This window comes from Podarcis liolepis (assembly GCF_965112155.1).
Source record: "Podarcis liolepis genome assembly, chromosome: 13".
Lineage (NCBI taxonomy): Eukaryota > Metazoa > Chordata > Lepidosauria > Squamata > Lacertidae > Podarcis > Podarcis liolepis.
Genome location: NC_139573.1, coordinates 7695086 through 7714320, shown reverse-complemented (window position 1 = coordinate 7714320; position 19235 = coordinate 7695086). Strand labels below are relative to the sequence as shown.

The window sequence follows — 19235 nt, the reverse complement described above, 5'->3', positions numbered from 1 at the left end:
TGATTGCCCAATAAAAATATCACCCCATGCTATTGGAATAGAGTTTTATTGCATCACTAAATCGCAGTGATGAATGGGACAGCAAGTTGTGAAAGAGTGGAGGGCTGTACGGCTTTTTTTTTGTCCAGGCAAACATTAATTATGGTTGTTTTCCAATTCCAGGTGAAATAACAAAGTGAAGGGTCATATGAAGAGGGACAATAAGTTGCCTAACATAAAGGACTGTATATTCTTTCGGTTTCTTTCATCAGCAGCATAATCAAGGACTTAATATTTCTCCCTTCACTTTTGGGGGAAGGTCGACTGGACAGATGACATTTCTGTCTCGCTTTGTCTCATCATGTATCTGGGAGCAAGTCCTATCAAACTAAACGGGACTAATATATGACTAGACATGCATGGCCTTTTGCTGCCAGTGTTCCATTTGAACTGGACCTATTGGACTGGTTGTTTATCCTTCAAACATGTATGCTATAATTTTGCCTCCATTCAGTGTGTTTGTGTGTGTGTGTGTGTGTGTGTGTGTGTGTGTGTGTGTGTACTTAAAGCAGACCTACTGAAATTAATTAAACTCAATTATCCATTTTAACTCCAATGGGTCTACTCTGATTTAGTACTAGCATTGCATACCACTCATCGCTGTGACTCTGTCGTGGTCATATTTCGTTTTAGCTATTGTTGCCTACCTAGTCTAAACCCAAAAAGAGGATAATGCAATTTCAACTCTGAATGCAGTAGACAGAGTATTGTACCACATATACCAAACAGAATGTTTGCCTTTATCCTGTTGTACATTAAGCTTACATTTCACATGAACATTTTACATTCCTTCTGAATTGTTACTCTAACTAATTTTCTAGTTTTAAGTGTATCCCACACTGCATCCAGAGGCAAGAAAGGGTTCAGTTTATTCAAGAAACACCCTTTTTATAACTAAAATGCATTACACCACAGGTGAACATGGGTAGCTGGCAGATGCTAGATACCTTCGTTGTTGTAAGAGCGGATGCCATGCTTCTATAAAGTCATCTGAGTCTTGAGGAACGTTTAATACTTTAACATACTTAGCTAGTTTCTCCATCAGTGCTACCATCCACATGTTCTGTCTCCACGGAGAGAGTTGAAGATGACCCAGATTTTTCCATTTCTGCACAATATGCTGCCAAGCCACCACAAGGAGGAATGTAATTAGTTCTTTGTGTTGTAGGTCTTGATCAATGCTCGATAAAGGTGCTCATTAAAGCCAACTGTGGTGTGCAATGCACAGTCTGTTGTGTTATGAGATTTATTTCATTGAAAATATTCATCCAGAATGGGTGGTGTTTGCTACATGTCAACCACTTACCATATACAGTCAGGGACTGATGGAGGGTACAGACTCCATCACAGGGGAAAGGAGGATGGGTCCATGTGACTGCCCTTTTGTGGAGTTAAATACCACCAAGGCAGAATTTTGAGTGTGTTTTCTCTGATATTACTGGAGACAGACCTTAGCGGCGTTTTTGGCCCACGTATTACACCCGTCTGCTTTCTCCAGCTCTATTCACAAATCCAACTCCCAAACTTGTTTCGTTGAATCAATCAGACCTAATTAGAGATCACCGAGTATTTTGTAGATAACATCTTTTCTGGAGTCAGATTCGTGATGAGAATCATATTTCCCAATGTTGCTAAAGACATGGTTGCTTGTGGACTAATTGTTGGGTTCAAGATGAAGTGAAGTGCCTGGTACAAGTGCAGCCATTGTTAGAATTCCTGCTCCATGATTGCAGTCATGGGATTGTTGTCTTTCACATGATGGTGTATGTTTTGACTCCACAAAGTGGGAAGTGACGGAGACAGGATGTTTGTGTTACTGTGTTCTGTGAAGTGGGACTATTGTCCTTTGTTTTTTCTTTGCTGCCTGATACTAGAGAGAGAGGGAGCCATGTTGCAGTGCTCCGTGTGTGTTTATATGCAAATAAAGTAGATTAGTCAAAATGCTGAGTTGCTGAGGTCTGTTATGCAAGCTGCGAAGACTCTGCGGATCCCTAAGTGTGTCGGTATCTGGTGGCATTGGTCGCTGTGATGTTCAGGCTGAAGAAAGCTAATGAAGCTCCCGAACGATCGACCAGGAGGGAGAGAACATGCCAGCTGGGCATGTGTCTCTGCCAGTGTCCTACTCGAATGTAGAACAAGCTCCTGACAGCCATCACATCTTTCTGTTCCCTAATTCATGTATAACTTATTCGCCTATCAGGTGCATGCCCCCATCATTAAAAAAAAACACCTTCCAGCCTGTATAACCCTGCATGTTTTCAAACATTATATATTAAACCTCCCTCCTCGGAGTGGAACAGAGGTTGTAGTATGAATGGGCTCAGAGAGGAGATTGGAGGTGCTAGATGCAAACACCTTTTATGCCATACACAGGAGTTGGGTTGAAGATGGACTTCAGAACATTTTTGTGTACAATGGTGTACGACTGAGGATCTCAGCCTCAAATGACTCCCTAAATATACAAATTGGATGAACAGCTTTTGCCACTTTTTGAACAAGTCTGGGGATAGATAAATGGAGATAAATGGAGAAACAAAAATAAAAACCTTGGGACAACAACTGAAGAAGTGTGCATGCACACGAAAGCTCATACCAAGAACTAACTTAGTTGGTCTTTAAGGTGCTACTGGAAGGAATTTCATTAATTTCAATGTGGAATATGGCCAGTCCATGATAGACCTGTCTGCGTCCAAGTCTTTAAGTCTTTTCTAACATCTTTCAATAGTAGATTATACTTTAGCTTTTGAAAGTTAGGACGCATCCACACTCCTGCTTGTGCCATACCTAGAAAACACATATTTGAGCTGTTTTCCCCTTGAGCCACTCCTTTTCAATGGCAATCCAGGAGGAACCCAATTCAGGGCCAGACCGTACGCTATTACATTATCACATATTCCAGCCAATCAAAAGCACCTGAAGAGAGTGAAAAGGTGGGTCATAACCGGGTGGCCTTGGGAGAGTCACAAAGGCCAGACAGAGGCCTAGATAACCACATTCACTCCCACTAGCAGCAGCCATTACTCATTCCTGCTGTATCTGGTGAGGAGCAATCCAGATTTACCATTTCTACCCAGGTGGCAAATTTTATCCACACCTGTTATTCCCCCCCCCCAAAAAAAAATCAGGTTTGTGTAGTTAGATGACCACATAGACAATGTTGCCTGTCTCTGTGTACATAGCAAACACTGCAACATGCCTTAGATGAAAATAGGGACATTTTCATCTAAGGAATGCTGGAGGATATGTCACACAGAGTCATTTTTAGGGGTTAGTGACAGAACTAAGACACTCTCTCTTCCTCCTTCCCCTGCCTCAGGAGGGCACGGGGTAGGGACGGGAGGCTCACCACGACTTCCCGCCTCCACTGTACCAGCCCGTCACTTTGAAAGTGCCAGTTCCATTGCTCTTTTCCTGCCCCATCGCCACATGCATTCATGAAAACTGCAAACTAAAATGGTATTTTTCCTCCGATGGATTAGCGTGGAGCATAATTCAAAAGCAACCCAAAAGCAACTTGCCCAAGGGCAGCACTCCCTCCACATGAGGAGTGACTTTTTAAAAACTCCTCAGAATGGTACAGGAGGTGATGTGCATCAAAGAGTTTGCTCAATTGGAAGTGATTTCTTCATGTGAACATCTTGATGCCAAAGCAACCTGGGGGAAATTGCACCCTCCCAGTTGCATGACATGAAAATTGGAAAGTGTTTGGCAGCCCTGAAAAGTGATATGGAATTAGATAACAAAAATAAATTCAAGGCCTCTGGGGGTAAGGCCTAGTCCCGCCTGAGGTATCTGCTTTCAGTGTTTTTAATGCTCTGGAATAGTTGATTTCTTTATCACATATACTTTGCCTAGACAACTCTTTGCAGCAAGTGATAATTCAGGATTTTATTCATTTCTTAAATAAATAATGTTAGAGGGTGTTGTGTGTGAATGTGGAGGGAGGCTGTTTTGCCAGATTTTCCCACCAACCAAATTTCTGAAGTTTGAAAACAAGTAAACAAGGCAAGACAAACTATAATAGGGAAAGAGGAAGTTCTCTCTGAGCCAACCTTCATGTGGGCATCTTGGGATTCCAATTATAGCCCGTACCCCAGACATCACTCAACCACAACAATGTACTGCATCTGTTTTAAAACCATCATGTTAGTCCCAAGGACATCACTAGCTACAATTTTCTTTTGGAGGGCAGTTTCTGTGAACATTAGGGAAAACTCTGAAGGCTTCATACGGCAGAGATGACTTTCCCAAAGAAACAGACCGTGGTGGCTTGAACCTGGCTGCCTCAACCATTTAATGGCAGCCTTTGATGGGGTAAGTCAGAGGGAACTTCTTTGTAATACAGTGGTACCTCGGGTTAAGAACTTAATTCATTCTGGAGGTCTGTTCTTAACCTGAAACTGTTTTTAACCTGAAGCACCACTTTAGCTAATGGGGCCTCCTGCTGCCGCTGCTCCGCCAGAGCACAATTTCTGTTCTCATCCTGAAGCAAATTTCTTAACCCAAGATAATATTTCTGGGTTAGCGGAGTCTGTAACCTGAAGTGTATGTAACCTGAAGCTTATGTAACCTGAGGTATCACTGTAGGCTTGAGCATAAATACTAGTATTTCCATTTGAGTTCTGGTTTCTCGCATTGATTATTGCTTCCTGTTTTAAGGCTTGCTTATTGCCACCTGCCTGCTGAGCATAAGAGAGACTGGAGAGTAACTGGAGAAACAGCCTTCTCAGCTTGGCACTGCTGCAAGAAAAGCAGCTGGAACTTCTCTAGCATCCAGTGCTCAGCTTGGGGTGGTGTATGCAAGATATGGGTGGCTCCCTGATCCTTTGCAGCTTTGGAAATGTTAAGGGAAGCACCTAGCAACCTTCTAGCTGCTCTGATACTCACTGCTTGGCAGAAACAGCACCAAACCTTTCAAACAGCAGCAGCATTTGTAGGAGAGCATTCAGAGGCTCTCTAAAGCCCAGTGCTCACTTAGGAATAAGGTGGGCAGTGCCCTTGGCTGTGGCTTTGGAAATAATGGAGAACATCCTAAAATCCACCTAGCTTCTCTGAAGCATACAACCTTGCGATGCACCAAATCTTTTGCCTAAGTAGCAGCAGGGCTGGGTGGTTATTTGCTGAGCAGGATGGGAAATTCTCCTGGCATCCCCATAGCTTCTCTGTAACTGGTTTCTGAGCTGGGATAAATGCAAGCTATTTAGACTATTGCAGATAGTGCAGAGGTTAAGCCAGAGTCTTTCTGAAGCTCATTGCTGAGCTCGGGAAGGCTTCAGCTCAGCCGTGCCTTTGGGAACAATCATGGGGTAAGCTCCTAGGATCTGCTAGAATCCCAGTGTTCAGTGGAGGGTCATGCAAGCCATTTGGATCTACAGCAGCTATACCCGAGCTATAACACGCTAGCTGGTGGTCACCTTGGGAAGTGTTGGGCCCACACTCAGCTGCAAATTTGCAGAGGCTAAGAACTACTACTGGGGTCATACCCTTCTCTTCTCAAAAGCTCTGTGCTAAGCTGGGATGAAAAAGCTTTCAAGCTAAGCATTGGGCTTCAAAGAAGGGCACCATCCAACTCATGGGCTGGTAGGAAGATTGTAGGAGAGCTGGGGTATCCAGCCTCCTTGAAATCAAATACTCAGCTAGGAGAGCTGTGTGTCTCCTGGATTCAGTAAAGGCAGAGATTGCGGATAGGGTACTTGAAGTACAGCCTGCAACGCTACTGGCAGGTACGCAAGATCTGAGCTCAGTAGTAACTTTCATTAAATCTCTAAGGTAGCAACCAGCTTCTTTCCTTCACCACAGTTAATGGAAGCTCAGCCTTCAGCTGGAATATGTGCCACCCTTTCCATTCAGCCCAGTGAAGAGCACTAGGTGCTCCTTACACCTCTCCCCAAAGCACTGCTTTTGGATAGGCCTTAAGCTAACTTTGCAAAAGCTGGGAAAGTGCAGAGAGGTTTTCCACACCTCCAGTCCCACCATACAGCTGGGATAGTCACATGCAACTCAGGTTGCTGCAGGTAAAAAAACCCTGTTCTCCCTGGATCTTGCCAATGAAACTCAGGAGTGAGAGCCCAGCATGTATTAGTTTGTGCAAACTAACTGATTCAGCAGGATATTTCCCAAAATCTGAACAATGGGCGTTGTCCAGTAAGACTTTTTATAGGATTTACACGCAAAGAATACATACAGAGCCCCCAAACAGCTGCAGAGGATAGCTGGCAAAAAAACCATTGAATATCACTTTCCCTGCCTGCACCTTGATGTGCCAGCCCTTGGTAGGCCCTTTGTTGCTTACTAAAAAATGCTTGCATAGACAAAGTTCTGAAGCCTACATGCCTAGTAAGAGGGAGATGTAGCCTTTATTTAGCTAGCATAGCTGGTTCACTCCCAAATGCTGCCCTTATCCTATCTTTTGGTGTCTCCAGCAACGAAGCAGCAAATTTGGCTGTTTGTGTCTCTTATGGACAAAAAAGAGCTTTTGTGAGCCAAGGGGTTTTAACAGAACCCCAGTGTCTCATTAAAGGGGCTCTTTTACAAAAAGCCCCAAATTCCCTCCAATGCCTCAAGGTGAACTCCACCTGAGATTCTCCCAGCTCAGAAACCTATTGCTTTGCACAGAGAGCAATTCAGGGTGTCCTAGGGATACAGGAAGCAGCCTTATACTGAGTCAGACCACTTAGTCCATCTAGCTCAGTATTGCCTACACTGACTGGCAAAGGCTTTCAGCCCAGAAGTGTATTCAGTCCTATCTGGGGATTCTCTCGATTGAGTCTGGGATGCTTATCTGAGAGATATGAATGGCATCAGGAAGGCCAAGAGGAGCAACTGGTCACGTCTCAGCCCCACCAAAGCTTGGCAAACTCAGCCAAGACACACAAGCCTTCAGCACCATCCCTGAAATGGTTGTGGGACATCTGAGCTCTGTAACTCACTCAGTAACCCCAGAGATTTAATGCTTAGCTAGGAGGTGAGCAAGCATCACAACCAAGTCCCTTCTTTGGGGCGGTTTCTGCTGGTTCTCTGGGGCCAAAGACAGGAGAGGGAACTGTGCACAGTTCTTCCAAGCATGTGGCTGCTAAGTGAGCAAGATACTTCTCACCGAAATAAATTGCAGTAGTACAGCATAAAAAGTGTTTTAAAATCCCTTCGTACATTGCATGGGAGAGTTTGGGGATGAAGAAGGTGTCCTCCTGGGACACATCTACAGACCTTTCTTTTATCCACACAATGTAAAGAAATATTGTCTAAGTGTATATGTTTTGAAGGAAAATATATTCTGAGATTCCCGTGACTGTCAAAGCTCAAGGACTTGTGCTTTGCTTTACTGCTATGCTGCAAGCCTGTTTAGCAGTAAATACATGGGGGCAGACTCTGAGAAAAGGGAGAATGTGTTAGGAGTAGGGCTTACTTTTTTTCAGCTGGAACTCAGTTCTGGCACCTCTCAGGTGGGTGCCATTGCCATTCTAAGAAAACAAGTTCTGGCACCTCTTTTTTTCTAGAAAAATAGCACTGATCAGGAGGTGCATTAGGTAAGTTCATTCTGATTGGTCTGGGTGATAGCAGACTCGGATTGGCTGCAGGTTATAAAGTGAGGAGTTAATTTCCGCAGTTGAGCTAGAGGGAAATGAGTTGAAAAGAGAGGTGTGAGGAAAAGACCCGAGGAAAGCTGAGGCCTGAATATTAATACTTACCGTATCTGGTGGAGATCAGCAGAAGGGAGCCAGGGGCTGAGTTTTTTCAGAGGCTGCACTATGCCAAGCTCTTACTAGATGAAGATTAGAAAGCAACTGCATCTGCCTGCTACGATTAGGAAGGGAGTCCAGTGCCAATTTGAAATGTGTGTGTTTTTACAACTGCAGAATGAGTGTAATAGTGCTGATTCTGTAGGTCAGGTGGGCACATGTGGCGTAAGGCAATCTTGTGAGTAAATTAGCCCAAGGATTGTGGACATAGATGGCTGGGGTGGAGGTTTAGGGGATGTCAGCAACAGAATCGCTTGAGTCTTTATTCTCTTGAGGCATGGGCAGAGTGCAGTTAGCACACCAAGCGAAATGTGCAATTGAACCCAGGACATTGTTTGCAGAAAAAAATACGCCAGACAGTTCAGTAAGGTCAGCAACAGTGTATTTTACTGACAGCTAAAAGAACAACTATGTACAAGTATAAAGTGATCCTACCTCTGTCTGCCTCTCTGAATAGAGCAACTAAAGTCTTTCCAGGAAAAACACTTTCTGCCAGAGATCCAACACAGGAATGCTACCTTCCAGCAAGTCACACTAGTTGTTACAAACACAAGGCTAGTTATACTCTCTCATGTGCTGTGTCATTTGCGGCACAGGTTCCTTGAGCTCATGACCTCGAGCTGTAGATGCAAGCATTTATACTTAATCAGCCATGACTTGGCTTTTCATCTGCAGGCATAAATTTATGAACTCCAACATTCCAACATCAAGCCCCTTTAAGACCCCAGTGTAAGCATCAGTCTTCCCTGATGTACACAACATCTCCTTTCATAAGCCAACAACCTTGGCTAAAAGCTCGTCCTATAAAGAGTGAGGGTTCCCATCTCATGCCTAAATCTCCACTACCAGCTACTAGGAAGTTCTCAAACATTCCGAGTGAATAGGTGGCATTGGAAAATTGAAGAAGCACAAATACTTAAGCATGGTGAGGCTGAGGAAACTGGCTTTCCCATTGCACATGCACAATCCAGGGTGTTTTAGCCCACTAGAGACTTTACCTGTGTGTAGCTGGAAGCGTTTTCAAGAGGGTGATGGGTTAGAATCAGAGGAGCACTTTGTCTACAAACCTTATCATTCTTTCTTTGAGCATGAAGGGGGGTCATAATTCTCTAAATAAAAAACATTCTGTGAACGTTCTTAGTCCTCTTTGGAGTGGGGGTGGTTGCTATTTCAGTCCTTTTTTCGTTTTTTGTTTGTTTATCACCTGAGTGAGATTTCTCTTTATACAGTGGTGCCCCACAAGACGAATGCCTCGCAAGACGAAAAACCCGCTAGACGAAAGGGTTTTCCGTTTTTCGATGCGCTTCGCAAGACGAATTTCCCTATGGGCTTGCTTTCCCTATGAGTCTTGCGATTTTTTTCGCTTCCCCCCTTTTTCTAAGCCGCTAAGCCGCTAATAGCCTTTTAGCCGCTAAGCCTTTAATAGCCGCTAAACCGCTAAACCGCTAATAGTGCTAATCCGCTAAGCCACTAATAGGGTTGCTTCGCAAGACGAAAAAACCGCTAGACGAAGAGACTCACGGAACGGATTATTTTCATCTTGCGAGGCACCACTGTAGCTGGGAGTGTCAACATGGTCTGTGGACACTTCAATCTCACTGCCCTCCTGAATGGTCCGCTAGAAAGAAAATAGAAAGATTATATACTCTTAATACACATTAAGAGTAGCCAGTGTGGTACCCTTCAGATGTTGTTAGGCCCCAGTTCTCATCATTCCCAGCCGACATGCCCAGTGGTGGGATTCATAATCTGGCAATATCTGGCAGGTACCACATTCTTTGCCTTGTCCTACATGCCCAAAGTCATGAGAAAAGCTTTGACAATCCTGTGAGGCTGACCAAGCTTCCCCTACTCCCCGCCCCATATTCCATGTTAACAATGAAGACCAAGAAGCAGTTGAGCAATTGAGAACTAAAAACAGAAATACAGTGGTACCTCGGGTTACACACGCTTCAGGTTACATACGCTTCAGGTTACAGACTCTGCTAACCCAGAAATATTACCTCAGGTTAAGAACTTTGCTTCAGGATGAGAACAGAAATCGTGCTCCAGTGGCACGGCAGCAGCAGGAGGCCCCATTAGCTAAAGTGGTTCTTCAGGTTAAGAACAGTTTCAGGTTAAGAACGGACCTCCGGAATGAATTAAGTACTTAACCTGAGGTACCACTGTAAGGTGATACCTCAGGACCCTGAAACATGCCTCTTGTAGTAAAAAAAAAAGCATCAGAATAACTCATCTCAGCAATAGCACACATACGTTAATGTTTCTTTCTCTACAAAACAATAGTTCATTACCTTTCAGATAACCAATCTCAGCTGAAGATTTTACATCTTCCAAAAACACTTTTTCTTCTCTCCCACAGTTTCTCCAGGTGCCCCCACCGTTTTCCCACTTATTCCGTCTTCTAAGTGCATTACAAATGATGCAAGAATCACCGTCGGGTGTTTGGCCAAGGGTTTCCCTGACCCAGTCATTTTCTCCTGGAGCAATGCCACTGGCAGGACCTTCGAGATTAAGAAATTTCCTTCAATCTGGTCCTCCAATGGGGCTTTCACCGTAAGCTCCCAGGCGGTTATTTCTGCTGATGCTTGGAGCAATTTCAATCCCTTCTATTGCACGGCTGCTCACAAAGCAACAACCAGGACAGTACGAGTGGTTCGTCCGCGTAAGTGAATTTATTTGTCTTTTCTTTCTTTTCTTCTTTCAAAAAACAACATTACCCAGCAGCCAACAGCAACACAAACCAGGAGATTAGCATCAAGTATGTATCTTGCATCCAATTAACTATCTAGTTCCTAAAGTGCTTTACAGCACATCATTTTATCTTCTTGACACAATGAACAATTATGTAAGTCCAGGTCAGAACTAAGACATTCCTGCATTGGATGTTTGTTTATTTATTTCAAGGAGAGAAAGGAGAGGAGAGGATCTTGCCCTTGATTTAAGATGAGAAATGGTGTTTCTTTCCCCTTCCCCTTGTCCCATGTCTAGAAAGCATGGGTCCGAGCAATTTTCCTTTTCCAAGACAAAAACCGCTCTTCACTGCTGAATTGGAGCAAATGTCAAACCAACGAAAACCTGACTGATGTTTCCTCCTATTCAGCAACAAAGACTGGGTTTTCCTGGGGGGGCAAGCAGAAGTTTGTATGAGCCCTTGCATATGATTACCCTGTAGCATGGGAAATGAACTCTTTACCTTCTCTGTTTTTACTCTTAAATTTGTTCTGAGGCTGCGCCCTGCCTCTGCAGGCTGAACCCAACTCACATTTGGTTTGCCTCAAATGAAGCCCTGCTCCAGTTGATTTAATGTGAACATGCTTCTCTAGAGTAGGCCAGGCACGCAATCTGCTAGAAGACAATCTCATGAATTAGGTCTGCAGATCTCGCCACATAGGAATACCTCCAGTTGTATATCTTACCCTTGGGTTGCTGGATTCATCTGCGATGAAACAGTTACTTTGCACTGTTTTCCTTCCTTCTCAAGCACTGAACCCGGCCACTCCACCTAACATTATCATCAGCGCACCACGCCTAATGGATTTTGTGGGGTCCCCCTTAAATGCCATCATCACCTGCAATGCTATTAATTTGCACACGGAGAAAACCACACTCCAGTGGCTGAGGGATGAAGCAGTTCTTCAATCTGATGGCCCCACTACCATTTCAACCTCAAAATGCAGTCACAGCCTGAGGAGTGAGCTAACAGTCACCAAGAGAGACTGGGACAACGGCAAGAAGTTTTCCTGCAAAGTGTCCAACGAGAAATTCAATGGGATAAGGAACATCAGCAAACCCCTTATTTGTGGCAGTAAGTTGAAAATTCCATCCAGAAACTGGTTAGCCATTCCAACGCAACAGGGGCAGATCTAATCTTGTCCTCAGGAAGAAGCACTTGATATATTTGGTCACATTCTGGAAATATTTGTTGATTAACATAGCAGAGATTTTAGTTTATTCGCTAAAACTCATCTAGGATTTCATCAGAATCTATACATGCCTACAGGCTGAACCAGAGGTGGGCTTGCTCTAGAATACTAAATTATCTTACCTAAACAGATTCTAGGGCAAGATCTGATGACACGTACTGCAGAAACAGTATCCTTCAGCATATTCTAGGATACTGCTGGAGTAGATCCAACCTTGGTTTTAGTGTTACATGAGATATTATGGTAGTCGTTGCCGCCATTTTTTTCTACTGAGCCAATACTGACATTATTTTTATAGACAAAAAACAAACAAAGTCTCCTTGTATTTTGTTTTTAATATTTCCCCTAATGAAGGCTTTGTGTATTTGGGGTTTTACAAAGCACAGTGTAGAAACTCTAGATCTGGCAGATCAGTGGATCACTAAGGAAACACACTTGTGCAGCAGCTGGCAAGGACTCCCATCTACAAGACCTTCTCCAATCTATATGGTGCACAGAAAGGATGGGGAAATTCTCAATTTTAGTTGGCCATAAAAATAGAACTCTTGTGTACTTTGGATTTTGAATCAGATATATGTTGGGGATTAAGGGCAAACAGGTTTTGAGGTGCCAATAGAAGTTGGTCTGCTGTGGAATTGAATGTTCTTCTTACTTCTTTTAAGATCCTCCTGTCCCTGTCAAGGTTGAGACCATCCAGCCTTCCTTTGCTGATATTTTCCAAACCAAAACAGCCATTCTGACCTGCAGAATTTCGAACATACCTAAGGACCAAGATCTTAAGGAGCTGAAAGTCACCTGGACACGAGCAGTTGATGGCACACCCCTAGAGACTATCCTTAAACCTTCCCAAGAACAAGAAAGCAGTGGGCTGCTATTCAAGGATGCAGTAGCTACAGTGAATGCAGATGAGTGGAACAAAGGGGAAACTTTCAAATGCAATATTATTCACCCAGCTTTATTTCCCTCAATGGAAGTCAGATCCCTGCGCAAGCCTCAAGGTAGGTGTCTATTTTACATCATCCTACAAAAATGGCTAACAACGCTCAATGTCACTTTATTAGGACTTTGGCTTTACCAGACTCCAGAAGGCTCATAATAGTTTTGCTCTGCCCTAACAATAATGAAGTATAGATTTTTCCCAACCTGGTGGCCTCCAGCTATTCTGGACTAAAATCTCTAATGGAAATGAGGATTTGGTTACATATATCACCAGTCTTTTAGATATATATTTATTTTTAGCAATCTTTTCTTTTCTTTCCTTTTCTCCTTTTCTCTTTTTCTCTTTTGTTATCTTTATTTGGTATTTGTTTGCATGGCATATATGTTCGTCAGCATATGAATAAACTGAAAAATTGTTTAAAAATAAAAATAAAATTTCTATCACCTTTGACTATTGGTCATGCTAACTAGGGCAGATATCTTTCATAGCCCAAAATATCAGGAGAGTAGCATTTTGGGAATGGCTGATTTGATACCGGAGTCTAAGCCTTTGGCAGACCTAAAGATGTCTCCATTTCAATTGATTAAATTCCAGTTAGTACTTTTTTTGATCACACTTATTATTTTAATAGTTCCTCTTATTTCTCTGGGTGCCTAATGAGATAGACCAAACAGAGTTACAGTGGTGTGACTGAGGCCAACCAGCGTGAACTTTAAGAAATTCAAATGTGGGTTTCCAACTTCCAAAGCAAAAATATTTCATTACAGTTTCTGTTCGCAAATTTCAGGTCACACTAATCTGCAGCGTAGAAACTGTATTCATGGCCTTTAGTTTAGGGGCAAGCTGTGCCCACGAAGACAAAGACAATCCACCAGCCATGTATTGTGTGGCATTTCATGTGCCTTTTTCAGACAGGCAACCAAAACAGAACAACAATTTAGCCCCTAGTGGGCTATCAAAAATCCTTGGTATTGTCCATGTGGCTTAATGGGTCATAAATGATACAAGACTGCTCTTAGAGTAGATGAAGCCCCCATTCTAAGCCCACCTCAGCAATGAAGAGATGATGTGTCTGCATGTGCTTAGTGGGAACGTGAACCATAGTCTCTCTGTCTCTCTTATGCGCTTCCACTCTTTTTACGTACATGCACACACAGAGCAGTGGACCATGTCATAACAGTCTTTAATAAAAATCCAGATTTAGAAAGCCATTGCATCTGGTCATCTTTGGTCAATGTCACCTGCTAGAAGACTTCTACCATTCATCTTATGTCTTCATCTAACTCTCTCAAACCATACAAATGAGGTCATGCTTAAGAAAGGAAGGCAACAAGATACTTTTAAAACCATGCATTTGATATTCTCTTCATCCCCCCCCTCCTTTAACCTTCCAGATGGCAACCCCTCTGCTCCACATATCTACATCCTTCCTCCTCCTCCGGATCAGCTGGCTCTGCAGGAAACAGCCACTGTCACTTGTTTGATGAAAGATTTCTCCCCTCCTGAGTTCTTTGTCAAATGGCTGCGGAATGATGAGCCCGTGGATGCTTCCAAATACTTCACCAGCACAGCCACCCAGGAGTCCAAGGCACCCAAGCGGTATTACGCCTATAGCATGCTGAACGTCAACGCAGAAGAGTGGAATTCTGGAACTACTTACACTTGCGTGGTGGGGCATGAGATGTTGCCCCTCCAGACATCTCAGAAGACCATAGACAAGAATATGGGTAAACCAACCATTGTCAACGTCTCCCTCTTGCTCTCTGACATCGCCAGCAGTTACCAATAGCCATTCTTGTCAAGCCTCCTGCACATCTTCCTCAGCTTCCTAATTCTGCCAGCACTTACTTTCCCTTCTTGTGTCTCCATTTGTTTAATTACTGGCCTTTTGTGGAGGAAAAGAGGGGTGTTGTACCCTGAACGTTGTAGAATTAACTGGCCTCATCTCTTTGAAATGAAGAAAGTTTATCAAAACATAAGAAGATAATTCTGTCTTGTGGTTAGAAATGGTGATAAGGGGGTTAATGTTAATCCCCAGTCACACAAACGTGAGATGAGATCTCTACCCCCCTTTGAATTGGATGGGAAATTAAACTTCTACCCACTCAAATATGATCTGGAATTTTCAGAGGGTGATAGAAGCAATAGACACCCAATCTTCCATGATTGTGCTTGCAGGACTTACTGTTTCCAGAAATCACTTGGTCCATTAGGTGCATCATGATGGAAGAATCTAGAGCTTCATTAACAAGCAGGGCATATACACATATAGCAATCAATCAATCAATCAATCAATCAATCAATGTTATGGTTGCTTTTGTTATCATTGACAATGGCTACTACCTACAATGGCTATGTTCCCCACTTGTGAACCCCTTATTTGTGGCAGTAAGTTTAAAATTCCATCAGGAAACTTGTTTGCCGTTCCAACGCAACAGGGACAGATCTAATCTTGTCCTCAGGAAGAAGCACTCAATATATTTGATTGCATTCTGGGAATATTTGTTGAGTAACACGGCAGAGATTCTAGTTTATTCACTAAAACTCATCTAGGATTTCATCAGAATCTATACATGCCTACAGGCTGAACCAGAGGTGGACTTGCTCTAGAATACTGAGTTATCTTACCTAAACAGATTCTAGGGCAAGGTCTGAAGTGAAGACACATACTGCAGAAACAGTATCCTTCAGCATATTCTAGGATACTGCTGGGGTAGGTCCAACCTTGGTTTTAGTGTTACATGAGATATTATGGTAGTCATTGCCCCCATTCTTTTCTACTGAGCCAATGCTGACATTATTTTTATAGACAAAAAACAAACAAAATCTCCTTGTATTTTTTGTTTTTAAATATTTCCCCTAATGAAGACTTTGTGTATTTGGGGTTTTACAAAGCACAGTGTAGAAACTCTAGATCTGGCAGATCAGTGGATCACTAAGGAAACACACTTGTGCAGCAGCTGGCAAGGACTCCCATCTACAAGACCTTTTCCAATCTATATGGTGCACACAAAGGATGGAGAAATTCTCAATTTTAGTTGGCCATAAAAATAGAACTGTTTTAATTGTCTCTTTTAATGCGAGTCTTTTAGTTCTGACCCTCTTACAGTTGTTTTAACTGAATGTCTTTATTTGTTTTTAGTTTTTATCTGATTGAATTATCAGTTTTGTTTTTTACCCACTTAATATTCTATTCTCTGACTGCTGGTCTATGACTGTAATAAACTGATTGATTGATTGATTGATTGATTGATTGATTGATTCAGATATATGTTGGGGATTAAGGAAAAACAGGTTTTGAGGTGTCAATAGAAGTTGGTCTGCTGTGGAACTGAATGCTGTTCTTCTTTTTTAGATCTCCTTGTCCCTGTCAAGGTTGAGACCATCCAGCCTTCCTTTGTTGATATTTTCCAAACCAAGATGGCCAATCTGACCTGCAGAATTTCGAACATACCTGAGGAGCAAGATCTTAATGAACTGAAAGTCACCTGGACACGAGCAGATGATGACACACCCCTAGAGACTATCCTTAAACCATCCCAAGAACAAGAAAGCAGTGGGCTGTTATTCAAGGATGCAGTAGCTACGGTGTGTGCAGATGAGTGGAACAAAGGGGAAACTTTCAAATGCAAAATTATTCACCCAGCTTTATTTCCCTCAATGGAAATCAGATCCCTGCGCAAGACTCAAGGTAGGTGTCTATTTTACATCATCTTAGAAAAATGGCTAACAACGCTCAATGTCACTTTATTAGGACTTTGGCTTTACCAGACTTCAGAAGGCTCAGAATAGTTTTCTTCTGCCCTAACAATCATTAAGTATAGATTTTTCCCAACCTGGTGGCCTCCAGCGATTCTGGACTAAAATTTCTATCAGCTTTGACTATTGGTAATGCTAACTAGGAAAGATATGTTTCATAGTCCAAGATATCAGGAGAGTAGTATTTTGGGAATGGCTGATTTGATATCTGAGTCTAAGCCTTTGGCACAACTAAAGATGGCTCCATTTCAATTGTTAAATTTCAGTTAGTACTTCTTTTGCTCATATTTATTAATTTAATAGTTCCTTTTAATGCACTGGATGTCTAATGAGGTAGGCCAAACTGAGTTACAATGGTCTGACTGAGGCCAAGCAGTGTGAACTTTAAGAAATTCAAATGTGGGTTTCTGTTTGCAAATTTCAGATCACACTAATCTGTAGCATAGAAACTGTATTTGTGGACTTCTGTTTAGGGACAAGCTGTGCCCATGAAGGCAAAGACAATCCACCAGCCACGTATTGTGTGGCATTTCATGTGCCTTTTTCAGACAGGCAAACAAAACAGAACAACAATTTAGCCCTTAGTGGGCTATCAAAAATCATTGGTATTGTCCATGTGGCTTAATGGGTCATAAATGATCCAAGACTGCTCTTAGAGTAGATGAAGCCCCCATTCTAAGCCCACCTCAGCAATGAAGAGATGATGTGTCTGCATGTGCTTAGTGGGAACGTGAACCATAGTGTCTCTGCACAAACAGAGCAGTGGACCATGTCATAACAGTCTTTAATAAAAATCCAGATTTAGAAAGCCATTGCATCTGGTCATCTTTCGTCAATGTCCAGGTCACCAGCTAGAAGACTTCTACCATTCATCTTAAGTCTTCATCTAACTCTCTCAAACCATACAAATGAGGTCATGGTTAAGGAAGGAAGGAAACAAGATGGTTAGCAATGTACTTTTAAAACCATGCATTTGATAATCTCTTCGCCCCCCCCCCTTAAACCTTCCAGATGGCAACCCCTCTGCTCCACATACCTATATCCTTCCTCCTCCTTCGGATCAGCTGGCTCTGCAGGAAACAGCCACTGTCACTTGTATGATGAAAGATTTCTCCCCTCCTGAGTTCTTTGTCAAATGGCTGCGGAATGATGAGCCCGTGGATGCTTCCAAATACTTCACCAGCACAGCCACCCAGGAGTCCAAGGCACCCAAGCGGTATTACGCCTATAGCATGCTGAACGTCAACGCAGAAGAGTGGAATTCTGGAACTACTTACACTTGCGTGGTGGGGCATGAGATGTTGCCCCTCCAGACGTCTCAGAAGACCGTAGACAAGAATACGGGTAAACCAACCGTTGTCAACGTCTCCCTCGTGCTCTCCGACACCGCCAGCACTTGCCAGTAACCATTCTTGTCAAGCCTCCCGCACATCTTTCTCAGCTTCCTAATTCTGCCAGCATCTGCTTTCCCTTCTTGTGTCTCCATTTGTTTAATTATTGGCCTTTTGTGGAGGAAACGAGAGGTGATGTACCCTGAATGATGTAGAATTAACTGGCCTCATCTCTTTGAAGTAAAACAATAGTTTGAAATAAAGAAAGTTTATCGAAACATAAGAAGATAATTCTGCCTTGTGGTTAGAAATGGTGATAAGGGGGTTAATGTTAATCCCCAGTCACACAAACGTGAGATGAGGTCTCTACCCCCCTTTGAATTGGATGGGAAATTAAGCTTCTACCCACTCAAATATGATCTGGAATTTTCAGAGGGTAATAGAAGCATTAGACACCCAATCTTCCATGATTGTGTTTGCAGGACTTTCTGCTCCCAGGAATCACTTTGTCCATTAGGTGCATCATGTTAGAAGATTCTAGAGCTTCATTAACAAGCAGGGCATATAAACATATAGCACAAAATAAATAAATAAAGGTTATGTTTGCTTTTGTTATCATTGACAATGGCTACTACCTACAGTGGCTATGTTCCCCAGAGCGGCTGGGGAAACCCAGCCAAATCGGCAGGGTATTATTATTATTATTATTATTATTATTATTATTATTATTCCACCTCCACTGTTGGAGACAATCTGCCTCAGAATACCAGTTGTTGCTGCTGGTGGTGGGAACCACTGTTGCATTCAGGTCCTGTTCATTGGCTTCCCAAATGTATCCAGTTGACCACTGGGAGTATCCGATGCTAAATGGGACTTTGGCCTGATCCTGCAGGGATCTTCTTCTATTATTCTTACTACATTTAAAACAGAAATATCGACAAGAACTAATTTATTGAATTCATTCAGACACACGCACACAAATCTCTGACCTTCAGAATCCTTGGCCAGGTCAAATCTTCCACTTTCCTTACAGAAAGATGTAGTCACTCACAGGACTACAGAAAAGATTAGAGGGACCCAGAGCTGCTGCTACTCCAGCACTCTTCCTTAAAATAGAATATATTGTCCCTACCTTCCCATCATCTGCTCCCCTCCCCCCAAAAAATAATCCATGGCAGATCTTACACAGGATTTCCTTTTCCATAGTCACTGTCTCAGGACAGCAAGCGCAGTTGCCTCTAGCATATCATGAGCTAGGAAAATAAACAAGGCTGGGGACACATGCCTGTTTGGAAGTATAGGTCACCCATGTGCCATACCTCCTTTCCACTCTTCCAAACAACACTGTGGAAGGCAAGGCTCGGGGGGGGGGGAACTAGGCCAATTCTTTCATTCATGTTAAGCAAAAGTTGTCCTCCTCACTCATAACAATTCCCCACTTCTTCTTGGTAATGGTAGGCTGTAGAAAGCCAAAAACAATATCAGCAAGCATCTCAGCCAC

General features: G+C 42.9%; 1 gene segment (V, D, J or C); it reads left to right on the top strand.

Annotated features, from left to right (window-relative positions):
- The window catches only part of LOC310691390 (Ig mu chain C region-like), an 81400-nt gene extending 63066 nt beyond the window's left edge, over positions 1 to 18334 (top strand). The window contains exons 5-7 of the C gene segment in view: positions 14039 to 14371; positions 16000 to 16335; positions 17415 to 18334.
- Positions 18335 to 19235: the final 901 nt, after the last annotated feature.